General features: G+C 34.1%; 2 long non-coding RNA genes across 5 annotated transcripts; one reads left to right on the top strand and one right to left on the bottom strand.

Annotated features, from left to right (window-relative positions):
• Nucleotides 1-5,126: 5,126 nt before the first annotated feature.
• Nucleotides 5,127-6,952, top strand: LOC135130092 (uncharacterized). Of its 4 annotated transcripts, none has more exons than XR_010280672.1 (6): nt 5,127-5,369; nt 5,428-5,572; nt 5,624-5,859; nt 6,001-6,205; nt 6,253-6,652; nt 6,725-6,952. It is a non-coding gene; the product is annotated as an uncharacterized LOC135130092 (long non-coding RNA). The 4 variants fall into 4 exon arrangements; XR_010280674.1 differs by having other exon boundaries at nt 5,428-5,592; nt 5,653-5,859; nt 6,280-6,652; XR_010280673.1 differs by having other exon boundaries at nt 5,428-5,592; nt 5,653-5,859; nt 6,257-6,652.
• Nucleotides 6,953-7,775: 823 nt separating this feature from the next.
• Nucleotides 7,776-8,114, bottom strand: LOC135130520 (uncharacterized). The gene is made up of 2 exons (XR_010280810.1): nt 7,938-8,114; nt 7,776-7,886 (listed from the first exon to the last, which is right to left on the bottom strand). It is a non-coding gene; the product is annotated as an uncharacterized LOC135130520 (long non-coding RNA).
• Between the last annotated feature and the right edge of the window lie 247 nt (nt 8,115-8,361).

Here is an 8,361-nt window from a genome sequence, read left to right as displayed (position 1 = left end):
TGTAGTTAACCCTCGAGCAGCTGACCTAGAGCATAAAAAATTTCACTATTGGACTTATAGACTATTTTTGTTTGTGTAAGCACAACATGGTGCTGCAAAAATCACGTAAGCTGGTTACACACTTGTTAGAATTCTCAGCTGTCTAATCGCAGTTCTGTTAACACTTTCGACACGTAATTGCTAACAGCAGTGTAAAAACCTATACAAATTCTGAATTATAGTCTCCAAAGTTTCTACTTTATGCACAATTTGTTGGTGTTGGTTTTTGGGATCTGGCAGTGAAATTAAGTTTCTTGAAATCGCAGTCTGCAGTGTATTTTATTTGCCCACAGCCTCGTCAGAAGTACGTCAGTACGTCAGTAATTTATTAATTTTCAGAAACTGGATACATCTTCCAGGCTATTCTGTAAAACTATACGTTTTGCTGTTTTGAGTTACCACCACCGCAACTGCTGCTTAATCAACAATATCCTACTCATCTCTTTCTTGATCTGTAAATTCTTTCAGTGTTGAGATATATATCGTGCTTTCTATTAAAAATTCGTATTCATTGATGACCGTGTCAATTTGAGAGGATTATGGGTGACAGCCGATTCGTTGTTACACCGATTTGTATCTTATAGAAAATTAGTTCGTTTTAATTCGTTTGTTTGCAGTTCTTTCAAAACCGTCAGGCATAATGTCTTATATGCAATGACCCGTACAGCACAGAATCGAAAAAAGAATAGGAATAATCATCCATCATTGGTGCGGTGTGCTTCCACTCACTTTAATTAGGTACGTCTATTGTACTGTTATGAAACAAACCCATACGCCGTCCCGGTACGACGCCTATGGGTTTTCTATGTGCGGCTATGATGGGTGACTCATTGTCGGTGACGGCGGGCGGGCGGTGTTCGCTAAAGCAAAGCCTGGAAGCGGAAGTCGCTATGGCCATTCTAGAAAGACCTCGATCACGAAACCTCTAGAAAGGCAGGATGGGGTTAAATAGAGGCCACCTTCGGAAACGAGGATTATTAGTCATTCGAGTCGAGTCCAGCGACTGTTGAGAGAAGCCATCTCGATCAATGTAACAGTATGTTCATTTTTGATTTTAGTTTCAAGTTTTGTGTTATTTATGACGGTTATGAAGTACTTACCAATTTCAACTGAGTCTTGTTAAATATACATCCAAATAAATGTATTGCGATCTTCGAGAATAAAATTGTCATAATAGCGGACATACGAAATGCTAATGAGTTTTTCGCGGAAGTCTTACTGAAATTTGCAATACCCTTAGTAGATAAAATTTCCGTAAACTTCTGTCTTCTGTCCGAAAGCATAATATTCTCAAATTTTTGAAAACTCTGCTCACAATTTCTTAGGAATTTGTGGCGTCTATGAATTTTTTTCGTAAATATATTTATGGTACACGTAGAATGCAATGATGTAATTAGGTTATTAGGATCTGTCAGGAGTCAGGACTTTTTTACCACACGTCATTTTGTGAAAAAATAGATATATTTACAAATTTAATTTTGCCATTACAAGCTAACGACGAAAATGTTTTGTAATTAGAAATTATTTGGGAAGTAGCTGTTTGTACCCACTGTCACTGCAGTTCCACTAGCAATGTAGTAGCATTATATACATGTTATCAAATTGGTGCGAACGTATCAGTTGTGAAATTAACAACAGAATTAGGTCCACTTAGACGGTTTACAACACATTCCATAAATCCTGCCAAAGGATTATTATTCGACTAAAATGGTTCAGTTTGTTAGTTTTCAATATAACGTCTAATGTAGTGTTAATTCTGATGTGAAATGTTTGACTCCATTACCAGATTTTTATGTTGTACATTGTGCTACAATCCCCACATTTTCTTTCCAATGTAGAGCATATTTACACAGACAAGAAATTGTGGGGAGTGTCTTCCTTTCTCTTTAGATCCAGTGATTATTATTGAAACCGATGGCATAGATCTGGCAGTACCAGTGGTTATAAGAAATATCTGCTAGCAAGGAGTCAAGTACATAGGCTGTCAATTTTAGATATTTCGAAAAACTGTCATTTTTATCAAATGAAAATTGTAAATTCACTGATGGTTCGTCTCCTAATATCTTTATATGTTTATAACATCGATTAGAACTTTTAAAAACTATTTAGAATATTATTTTTTGACTTGCTTTTTAAATGTGCTTCGTATTCTGAGACTTTTAAAGTAGTAGACAAAACTTACCGACAAAGTGGATTCGCAACAATACCCTACGCTTGATTTGTCAAAAGCTTTGGGCACTACATTTAAGTCTCAAAATAAAATCACACAAAAGACAGACACGATGTGGATTTACACATTCCTTTGACGTTAAGTGACACTAAACTACATACATTTCTACCACATTAAACCACCCACGTCTCCTAAAAATGTTCATGAAAAAGACGTTTGTGTGTGACTACAGCTGGGAATTAATGTAGTTCGTATTTTTACTTTGATTGTCAAGATTGACAAATATTGTAAGAAACATGGTGATTGTTAACTTAATTTAAAAAGTAGAAAAGTACACCAAATAAAGGAACTAAGAAATGAAAGTTATGATCTCAAAAATAACCTTTTGAAATAAATACACAAAACACAAAAACGAAACACATAGATGTCAAACATATAAGGGTCGAATAAAAAGCATAGAGCTGAAGTTTATTCGTATTAGCCGATTCAGTTACCGAGGACAAGCAATAAAAAATTTCAGGCTGTCCGCCGGTATCGATTTCTTACGTATAAATACTAAAGCGACCTAAAAACTGCCAGTAGTAGGCCTGTTAAGTTAATTGTCTTAGAAATAAATAAAGTCGCTTCCAGCAAGCTTAAATTCGACAGTGTTTGTTTGAACATTTCTGATTTTTACTTCTCGAGCATAAAATAAAGAAGTATTGTAATCCAGTCCATCGGGCGACTGTTACTTTCATATTTTCTCGATGGTTCTATGACCTACAGAGTACGAAAACATAGGTCTACGATTTCCGTCTGTCTGTCTGCCTGTCTGTCCGCCATCCGTATGGATTTTTATTAGACAGATCATCTCTGAAACTACCGCGCCGAATGTTGTAAAATTTTATGTGTATTACGAATATCATGTAGACGGTAGAACGCTAACCAAACTTCCGAAAATGTGCAAAATATGTTGATCCTATACTTGTAATTTATCATGGCCTTCCTGTTTTTAGAATTTCTCATACAGTGCCTCAAAAAAATTAATGAATGAGTTAATTGATTTCATGGATTAAATCAGGAAGTGCAAAATCGAATGGTTTCAAATCTTGCAGATGTTTTAAAACTATCTTAAAAGTAGTAAAATATATCTTTTATGCCTCCCAAAAAATTAAAAATCTTAATAAATTAATGATCTTAAAATTTTACCGAATCAATCCTATTGCAAATATGGAGAATAGTGTATTTTTGTGATTTATCACTGGCTTCATATTTTAAGAATTGTTTATTCAGGAGGACTCAAAGAAATTAATAAATGAGTCAATTCATTTTATAGATTAAATCTGGGATTCTAAAACTCAATGTTTCGAAATTTTGCATACGTTTTAAAATTATCGTAGAAAGCACGGTAATTTTTTAATAAAAATGTGTCTGTTTATCCCCCCAAAAAATTGATGATGTCATCTCAAAATTTTACGGAATAAATTCTATCGAAAATGTGCAAATATTATGAGTCTATAGTTGTGATTATCTTCAAATTTTTAGAAGTGCTTATCCAGGGTGACTCAAAAAATTAGTGAATGACTCAATTTACTTTGTGGATTAAAGTAGGAACTACATAATCGAATGCTTTGAAATCTTGAAGATGTTTCAACGCTATCGCAAGCAGGGTACACTTTTAATCAAAATACATATGTCTAACCACCCTACCTCATTTTTTGGTCAGATAAAATAAATTTCATAAAATCAAGCACTCTCTAATTTTTTATTGATCAAATTGAGAACGAATCACCCCATTTTCTCGAAAATGTGAGAATAGGCACGTCTTTATTTAATAATGATTAAATAAGAACAATAATAATAATAATCAGAACATTTTGTTTGATTGTGGCTTAATTAATAATTTTAATTCTCTGATTTGAGGTGACAAACTCATTCAAATCAAACTAATTTATACGTGATACTCATCCGATGTATAAGCATAAACACTTCATGTTGTTATTATTGGTGAGAGGCCATTGTTACTTATTAAGCGTCAGCTAAAGAAAGTACGCCTGGTGGACGTGATTAAATTATTTTGTTATTTAGTTGATTAAATCAAGAATCAAGAACGGCTCACTCCATTTTCCCAAAAATTTGGGAATACAGTACTGTTATTGTCATCTATCCAAATTGCTATACAGGGTTGCTGAAAAGTATGGAAGCAGTTGAATACTGCGAGAACGCTTTATAACAATTTGAAATTTGGTAAAGTGGCCGTCATAATAAGCTGAACGCCTCAAGCGCTCAATAAACGCCTAACCACAGCTTATAGATGCCATAAATTTGGGCCGGATGCCGCATGCCATTCAGTTGGTACAGGGTAGTACTTAAATAAGAGATATGCTGTGCCCAAACATTGTTTTGAACGCAAGATGTATCACCGGTAGGAGTATTTATAAACTTGCTTAGAAATTTTTCTGATTACATCCCTGTTCCGCAAGGGCCCACAAGTGGAGAGTAATAAAAATTATAACCATCCTAATCACTGCAATGAGTGGCAGCACGACCGCGCCCCAGGAAGCATTCGATAAAATTTGACGGCCACTATACACAAGTAAAAGTATTTGAACTGTATCCTTATTAACAACATTAATCAAAATTCCATTAACATTTGTTTTGGAAATACAATGCCAACTTAATTTTTTTTAAATAGCACCAGGGGTCAAATTTAATTTTTTTTTAAAAAAGCTTTTTTTCTGCAGTCAGTAATGGAACACATTTCAGTTAAGTGTGTTATTTTTATAATTATTATTAATTTTTATTTAATTTTTCTGTCAACCCACAAGTGGTAAGGAACATTTCCTAAGACAAATAAATTTCACATTTTCCAGATTTTATTATTTTAATGTTTTTTTATTTTTAGTGCAAATAAAGAAAGGCATCTGTTACACCATGGCCGACTTCATTAATATACACTAACGTGTATATACGGCCGTTTCAATTTTTGATTTTCCATTAGAAAAAATGTTCCGCCGCCTAGTGCATATTGTGGCGCCCTCAAACGACAGATCTCGTGCTATTTCTGTCAAATTAATTGTCGAGTTGAAACTGACATTGACAACAAATTTTACTCGAAGCATAAAAAAAAGCAGTTTGGTTCAGATAATAAGGTTTTTTTTTAATTTTATCACAAAACACAGTAAGTAAAACAATAATATTAACGTAAAGTTACAATTTCAATACTTTTCCACTTTTAGGTTTAAAATTTAATGCAAATCTCTTGACAGAATCTGTGGTCTCCAAGCAAAGATTGCTGAGAACTGGCTTTACAGTCGTTTTGATTATATATTTGCACACAGAATCCCTGTGATTTGCACAGACGAAAATGGGATTTTGCACAAGGTGTGGATACAGTTCTTCAAGTATGTATTTACCAGGATTATCATGTTGTAGAAATGGCAACATTTGCTGGATGCTTTCAGCTATCAGCTGAATAATACCAACAAAGATATCTTTGGGATAGACTAAACCTCCTCGGTTTTGAATGGCAATCAATTGTAGCAAAGGACCTGGAATGCTAGTACATAATAGAGGTGTTAAACATTCATCACAATGAAATAAATCTTCTAATTTTTTTATTATGTATCCTGCCAAGAAAGCTACTGATGCTGAGAAAATATTATTATCAGGTATGATGCACTTCTTAAGATTGTGAATATTTCTTCGTACTTCAATTTGAAATATGAGTTGTTCTGTGTGCTTAGTAAAGCTCTCTCTGTTTTCTTGTAAATTTAAAATATTTGCAGGACTAATATAGTTAACATTTTCAGCAGTGTTTGAGGAATGGGAAGCTTTAACAATCCCACAACGAAGAATTTGCCTTAATGCATAATCTGCAGCTCTGGCATCTGTGGCATCATTAGAACCACCTTTCAGTCTTACATGTGAAAACATGGCCTCTACTGCGTCTGAGCTGAAGGATCGCGTTACAACATAATAGAAGCCAACCTGGCTTAGCAAAAAATTTACACAGAGGTATGTGCTTTTTGCCGTGAATTGTAACGCATGAGCTGTTTCCTTAGTAAGACCTTTAAATCCAACATCTACAGAAGTCTTCTGGATATCGTCAATATACTTCGGAAATGTGACATTTAACCAGTCAAGACGTTCATCTGAAATATGCACATATGGTGCAATACTGCTATCTAGTGAACGAAGATAGTGATCTCTGCTTGAAACATTATGCACCTGAAAAAAATGGTACATGTTTTCCATATAGAATATAGAGGCATCAGCGTCTACAAAGCGATCGTCCCCTGCAGCTTTTAGAAATTTTAAAGAAGAGGTTACAGTAGGTGAAAAAACTTGGATTGCTCTTAGGACATTCATTTTTTCAAAGTTTGATGGAAATAGATGCTTCTTTGTTAAATATCTGACAGGCTTTACTGGCATTCCCTTCTGCAAATCATACAATAATTTGAGGTAACATGATGAAATTTTGCCTTGAGAAGAATACATATCATGGTCTAAAAACAAATTTCGTGCATTTTTTAGAGCATGGCAGAAATCGAAACTCAAAAATAGTGGAATATGTTCCAGAATGGGATGATTAATGGAATTTTTCAGTGATCCGTTTCCAAATTTTTTAAAGAGGGCGACATTTGTTGAAATATTGTCTGTAACAAATCTAATCACAATGTAGCCGCAGTTTGTCAGAAGTTGTAAAATGTTTTTTGTTAATAAATATAATTCCTGAGTTGTTAACGACGAGTGGAAAAAATACCCTGCTGGTATTGTATATCTAGTACTCAATCCCTGCACCACAAAACAAAGCATCTTGTTGGCTACATTTGGCTTAGTTCCAACACGAGTAGAACTTGTTGTCTCTAAGCCATAAATTCGATCTTCTGCCCTACAGTAATGAACTTTTTCTTTTATGGACATGTCGTCCATTATTAAGGAGCAGATCCTTTCAACTGGCTTTTTTAATTGACCAATTTCTGCACACAATCGCTCTTGGATCAGCTTATTTTGACCATGAAAGTCTCCAAGGAATCTGGATATAGTCGATTTTGAAGGCAGTTTTAGTAAGTTATTGTGGCAAAATCTGTAACCTTTAGGCGAACAAAATCTCCAGACAGTACACAGACGAAGAGACATTTCTGACCACCTAGGTATTTTTTTATAGTGATTTTTTATCAAGTCCAAAAGAAATATTGACTTTTCATCTGCGTTGTTTGCGTCTTCTATAATTTTGGTTATTTTTAAAGCATCCAAATTTTTTACTTTTTCTTCTAACTCTCTCATTTTTGATAAACATTCAGAATTCTTTCGTTTCATTCTACTCAATTGTTGCTTTAAAACTTTGTTGTGGTACCTGAGATCTTTAAGTTCTTGTTTATCCTTTGCACTTAAATCATCACATGTGGAAACATTAGTTTCCTTATTAGCATTTTGGAATGAGGAAACGGAAGTTGGATGAGTGTCTTCTAAAAAAGGATTTGTTGGTTGGGTACTAGAAATGTCAGGATCAGTAGGATTCTGGAATGATGACAAAGATTTATAGATTATGTGAGGTACGTAGATTTTTATGTACATACGAATATAAACGGAACCGCTTGTTTATTAAGACGAGTACTTTTTGCGCTTCTAACAATACATTCTGTTGCAAAATGTTTGGAACACACAACAGTATGATCGTTTATCTTGGTCAGATCTAAAATAATTCGAATAAAATATTTTTTGAGGAACTTGTTTTATGAAATACCACAAAATTTTGAAAGTGATTCAAACCATTTGTTTCTAAGATCTACTTCCGCAGGAATTCCAAAAAGTGGATTCTGTGTATTACCACAAATCATACACTTTCTTCCCATATTATAAAGACCTAGTTTTATTAACAACGATAATAATTCATGCCCAAAATTATTTTGGATTTGAAAATTGTCAAAGAAAATTTCTGACAGTAGTGACAGTTTAGTTCAAGACATTGCCGTGGGTGGCGTATGCTTATGTACCCATGGATTACTACGCGGGAACAAATTTTTAAGAAATTGAAACGGCCGTATATACACGTTAGTGTATATTAATGAAGTCGGCCATGGTTACACACAAATACATTTTTCAAAAAATATTAAATTTGGCCCATCACCCCATTTAAAAAACCCAAGTTGGCATTGTATATCCAAAAT

The sequence above is a fragment of the Zophobas morio genome, unplaced genomic scaffold (genome assembly GCF_036711695.1).
Source record: "Zophobas morio isolate AGI-343-1 ecotype UQ-CSIRO unplaced genomic scaffold, CSIRO_AGI_Zmor_V1 ptg000017l, whole genome shotgun sequence".
Taxonomy (NCBI): domain Eukaryota; kingdom Metazoa; phylum Arthropoda; class Insecta; order Coleoptera; family Tenebrionidae; genus Zophobas; species Zophobas morio.
This window is presented reverse-complemented; position numbering and strand designations above follow the sequence as displayed.